Consider the following 6,497-nt stretch of genomic DNA (forward strand, 5'->3'; position numbering starts at 1 on the left):
TTGCTTGGCTAGAACTTTGTAGCAGCGAAAATCGCCATGCCCATTTCTTAAAGTGACACCAAAATGTAGTTCTCCTCAAACGACCACCGTGAACACAAAAATTGACTTCACAACCGGTTTAAAATCCAAAAGTTACCATTTACTGATGGGTAAGTAGAACCCAAATCTGACTCTAAACATTGTCTCAAGGTTCAAAGTATCGATACGGGCCAATACACCAGTATATTGATGTTTTTTTATGTTTTATTTATTTATTTTTAAAACCGATTCAGAGGAATTGGTTTAAGTCTTGGCTACCCTCTGAATTATGGTCTATCACTGACAGGATACGTATCGATACTTTAAACTTTGCACCGTCTTCAATTCCATGAGTTCGGGTAAGTGGTTCTATTACTGCAAGATGTTAGTTGGGAATGCAAGTTGGGCGGGGTTAGGTCGAATTGGGGTCAATCTTAACTGTTAAATAAAGGATTAAATACTTTAGGTACCCCTGAACTATCTGACATTACTTAAGGTATCCCTAATGTTTCAAACCCTACTTAACTACTCCTTACTTTGGGAAATTCAGTTTCCGGTAAGTCTTGCCATTAAATTAGACAAGAAACTTATATCTTTAATTATTCTTTGAAATTTCAAAATATACCGAACTCAAACCCAGATTCCAAATCAAATCTAATTCATTATGTCTTGCCAAATGCCAAAGAGACAAGGACCCACAAAAATCCACAATTACCAGCATTTTCACCATTCTCCAGCATCGTCACATTTCAAAAACGAAAAGAGAGAGAGTAGAACAATATTTCAAAAACCAGAACCTATGAAGATGCAAGACTCCAATCCATTGTGTGATTGTGTCAATATAGAGGCCCTATAACTTAAATGAATACATGGATAGAGAGGAAAGTAGAACCATAGTTCGGTTTCAGTCACTTCAGGATACCAGAATTAGAGTTTCTATTAACAAACATTAATCTCAAAACGGAAAAAAAAAAAACTCACATGTTAAAAGAATTGATCAATCACCAGTCACCACCAAGCACTAATTGATCAAAATGTTAAACCCCTAAAAACTTAGGACACTCAATTAGGAGAAACAAAAAATCGCATGCAAAACATCAAATTAACAGAACTGACCTCCCCTATTGAGTATTGGCAAGAAGGAAGGTTGGAAATTGGAATACCTCCTGGCTTGGATTTAAAAGACATATCAACCTCGTCAAAGACCTTGCATGCCTTCTTATTTGCTTTTGGATAAACTACAGTCCCAATAATGGGGCCACCATAATGAGGAACACCAAAATTCCCAATTGCACATTATAAATACCTTTTAGCTAGAACATGGTTCAAAGTATCGATACTGTCAGTCTGTATCGGCCGATACATATCATGCCAGTGGCTTTCTCATACGCCCCTACAGGGATTGTATTGGGTCAGATCATGGTTCAGAGGGTAGTCGGGACTTAAACCGATCCCTCTGAGCTGATTTTGAAAAAAAAAATAAATAAAACATAAAAAATTCAATATTTCCCTAGAAAAAAAAAACTTTATAACGGAGGTGACCAAAATCGAAGGTGTCAATAATAAAGAGAACCCGCACCATATAACTCGATAAGAAACAAAACCCATATTAGAAAATGTTCTTTTATTCTCTAGTTTCTATAGGTTCTTCATTTAACCTATATGGAGATGAGAAGAAAGAGGAGAGCAGAGCCTTCAACTTTCTCATAGGTTTGCTCTTATTCTAAAAGGGAAACTTTGTTCCAAGATGAATGTCTCTCACAAACTATGGAAACTTTGTCGTTACTAATAGATTTTAGTTCTTTCATGTTTCCTTCTTTCCTTTTCAAGTGCAGCATCCTGGGAACAGATTGAGTCAAAAAGAGATGGGAAATGAATAATGATTTTGGGTGTCGGTAGGGTGAGGGCAAATTTGGATTTTTAAAAAATTTAAAGTATCATGTAATGTCACATACAAATGAAAATATGAAATGTGATGGACAACCACCAGAGGGGTAGTATGTATCACATTTCTGATAGTTTAGGGGTAGTTTAAGCAGGGTTTAATACTTTAGGATTACTTTAATTAATTATCAGATAGTTTGAGGGTACTTTAAGTAATTAACCCTCGAATAAAATGTATGGTTTTCGAACCATCGTTGACCCGGTTGGTCGGACTGTTCAGTTTGGGAACCGTTCAGGCAACTGGTTTCGTTTTACCCTAAACCTGGTCCCTAACCAAAAACTGTTGAATCGGTCAATAATTCATTAACCTGAGCGGTTGAACTGTTGATCCGTTCGACCCATTCAACAGGTTTAGATATTTTTTATTTTAATTATATTTTTTAATTTTTAATTTTTTTTGTTAAAATGGGCCATCCATTTGAACCAAGTAATTAAACTATCAACCTGAAAACTGGTGGGTAGAACATGGCTACACAGGAGGGCCATACCCATGTATCACAAAAACAAATGTATACAAGCTTCCAGTTAGGAAGATGGGGATATGCAACCAAATTCCTATGTCCAAATTTAGAGTTAGCAAGCCAGTCAGCCACAAAATTTTAATGCAATTGTAAGCCCAAATACTCAACCCAGTTCGTAGCATTCGTCCAGAATCGGCTTGACATTACAAGAGGGGGTTGGGATTTGGTCAAAGTTTGAATAGGCTTGAACAAGGTTTTCAAAACCGGATTAGATCCAGTCGGATCGGAAAATCGGACCGTTCTAGTTTTCCCAAAAATTGGATTTTTTCTAAAAACCATTGATTTTGGTCAATAAATCGTTGACCCGGGTGGTTAATTATTCGAAAGGTTTTGACTGTTTTTTATTTTTTTATTAGAATGGACTGACCGTTCAACCTGGAAACCAGACCCCTGATCGGTTCATTCTCTAAGTCGATTTTAAAAACCTTGGGCTTAAAAACTTGAATCCAATGCAGTGTAAAATCCTAAAATTAGTTACCTGACTTGCACGTTGCACCCCTAAATACTAGAGTTCCCTTCAATGATAATCCTATTTGGATAAAATTTCACAGCAACGTGATGAGCATGCCCAAGTCTCAGCCATGTCAACTGAGGAAATTTAAAGCTTGGCCTCACCTTGCAGGAGGGTGAGTACACTTATTGCGATGTCCCTCAATTTCCACATGTTTCCATCAATCTATAAAAACCCTTTCATCGTCAAGGGTTTAGGGATGAAAGGGTCCAATGTAAGCCAAATCTATTTTGCTAATTGGTAGAAGACAAAAATATGGTTTATATCTTCTCTTTATTAAGCATTTTTTTTTATTTAGAAGTAAAAACATGAAAGTTTTCACTTTCGAGGGGTATTTTATTTTACAAATCTTTGCATGTCCCAATTCTTGATTCATCTAAGGGTTCATTTGGTTTGTAGTCGAAATCAGAATCAGAATTAGAATGATCTATTCCCATAGTCTGTTTGGTTTAGATAGGAATGAGAATGAGACTTGGAAACGATAGGAATAGGATTTCATTCCCAAGGGAGGGGTAGGGAATGGCCATTCCCTCAATTGGGGGAATGCCATTCCAACAAGAATGGGAATGGGATTCTGATTTCACCCAACCAAACAATTGGAATTGGAATAGCCCATTTCGATTCCGATTCCAAACCCATATTCCCATGAGCCAAATGGGGCCTAAATTCTCCTCATCACGAGATTGCAAGCAAACTTGATGGCAAAGGTCCCTTTTGAATCCAACCTCCATACCATTTCATCATTCTTTGGAAATGAAGGTAAGTGAATGGTTCACATCTTGTCTCAAATATAAATAGGAACTCATTGAACAATTTTATCTACTTTTCGAATATGGTTTTCTTGATTAATAAATTCACTAAGGTGGTGTTTAGTAGCATTGAGAAGACCTTTGAACACTGAAAACATTGCTTTTTTAGGGGATGTTTGGAACCGTGATCGTTTTTCAAAAAAACGGTGCCACGTTGGATCCACATAGGTGTTTCAACAAACGCCCATATATATGAATGTTTGGTTCAGGCATTTATTGAAAAATCAGGCATGCCTCGTAAATTGGGACCCCACCAGCGTTTCATGCATCGGTGAACCATTTCCCCCAACGGTTGACTGATCCTATGTGGTGCATACTTGTCAGCACATGCATGAAAAGCGGTGATGAAAATCACATTACCAAACAGCATAGTGTTGCTCACTGCCTACGTGGCAGAAGCGTTTTTTTATGAAAAATGGGTCTTGGAAGCATGGGTGGTTTTTTCTTGAAAACCGGTCCCAAAAACGCCCACACTTCCAAACACATAGTTAGGAGTTGGTGCTCATTTGGTTGCACCTCCATACATATCCTCCAATTGTCGTAAAACACCTCCAAAATTTCAGAGGTTGAGTTACCTCCAAGAGTGTATGGAGGTAGCAAATGAAACTTCTTTCCCATTGATGCCCCTTTCCTTCAAGAGGTGTTGGGAATGGGCAAGAGTAGGCCATAAGGGGAAAAACGATAAAAGGATCTGCTTTCCTTCATAACCTGCTTTGTGGGAATCAAGGTTTAAAGTATCGGAAACGCTAAGTGTATCAAAAGACAAATTTAAGAGATGCATCGGGATACACCTTGGATACACATGAATATAGACAAAAAATTAAGATACACATGTAAACACTATAGATACTCTAATAAATCATAAAAATAAATCAATAATATAAGGCCTAAATAAGCTATTTATAAATGAAAATCACATCCTTTAGTGATTTTTATGAAAAAGTATATCATAATGAATTATGCACACATAAGGGTATTCTCTAATAAGGTTAGAACTACAAAGTATAAGCCTAATAATTATTTAAGGAAACATTTTCTATAAATTTTTAAACAATTATTTATTTTTATTCAAATAATTACTTTATTTTCTATTCCAAAAATTATAAAAAAAATTTAAAAAATGTAACAAAATATAACTCTATGGATGTGATAAATCATCCATAGATTTACAACATGGTAAATATTATGGCTAGGTCACACTAAAAATTAGAAAAAAATTATATTCTAATACTTAAACAATAAAAATAAATATTTCACAAGAAATTTCAATAGATATATGAATTAAAAAATTAGGAAAGATAAGTATTTTTATTCTAAAATTACAAAAAGTTTTAAAAAATAAATATTCTTTATTTTACAATAAAATAATAATAAATAATTTTTCTAAAAACTACAAAAAATGAATATTTTATAAAAAATTCAATAGATCTATGGAGATGGTAGATCACCCATAGATCTATGACACAACCAATCTTTATGGGTATATTACACCAAAAATATAAAATTTCCCTTTTTTGTCATTTTATATTTTTTGAATTTTCTTTAAAAAATTACATAGATCTATTAAAAGCACAAAAAGCATAAAGGATTATCAACACAAGGAGAGTATATCAATCTATATACAAGCATTTCCAAGCATCAAAACCAAAAAACAAATACAAAATATTGCAACATATTATCAAATAAGTTGAAAAAATACATATTTTTGTAATTTTTGAAAAATTTTGAAAAAACACAAACAATCTTGAGTTTTGGAGGTTCCTTTTGGGTTTTTTTAAAGATCTTATAACCAAAGAATGTGTAGGGATGATTTGGTGAGTTTGAGAGAGAAATAAGGCTTTTAGAGAGAGTTAGAAGCCTTTTTTTTCTTAAAAGTTTTTAATTTGTTTTTTGGCTACAAAAAAGTCACACTGTATCCACTGATACACCTTGATACCCCTAATACGCCCTCTGATACACCCCTGATATGGGTTGGCACGACAAAAAAAGATGATACAAAGGATTTTATAGTGTTTCCTGTGTCGACCCCTTAAAGATATGATACGTATCAGCCGATATGGACCGATATGTTGCGAAATTTTGAACTTTGATGGGAATAATAATTGCACTTATGTTACTTAGTTTGCCACATAAGTTAGATGCTAGAAATGGATGGGTATGTTGTGTAAGTTCTTCACATTTACTTATTAAATGCAATTTAAGGTAAAATTCTCTTTAATTTAGTGAATTTTTGCAATGCAAATATTACCTCCAAAGGCCTGGTGTAAATTTTTGCCATTTCCCTTAAACTTCAAACTGTAGACTTAGCAATTAAAGAAGTTGGAGAAATCAAAAGAGTTTAGTATCATACATGCAGCGGTATCATAAAAGATTAAAGCTCCAATCCTGAGGTTGGTTCTATTCACTTTGAGAAGAAGGAAGAGACCTTCAAATGGAAGTCAACCAAAACACTTAGACTTAGTGGGGGATAAAAAAGATGTCTTTCTTCAATTGTTTTTCCAATTGAATACCATTATTATTGTTAAGACAAAGACAAACATAAAATCAATTATTAATAGTAAAAAAAGAAGCATCTAACCAATTAACAAGAAAGGAAAAAAATAATGAAGACAAATATACATTAACCAAGATCAAGGAAAGAAGCCAACAAGCCAAAATTAAACCAATATCTTCAAAATATATATATATATATAT

This window comes from Nelumbo nucifera, chromosome 8 (assembly GCF_055504915.1).
Source record: "Nelumbo nucifera cultivar China Antique chromosome 8, China Antique-T2T, whole genome shotgun sequence".
Taxonomy (NCBI): Eukaryota; Viridiplantae; Streptophyta; class Magnoliopsida; order Proteales; family Nelumbonaceae; genus Nelumbo; species Nelumbo nucifera.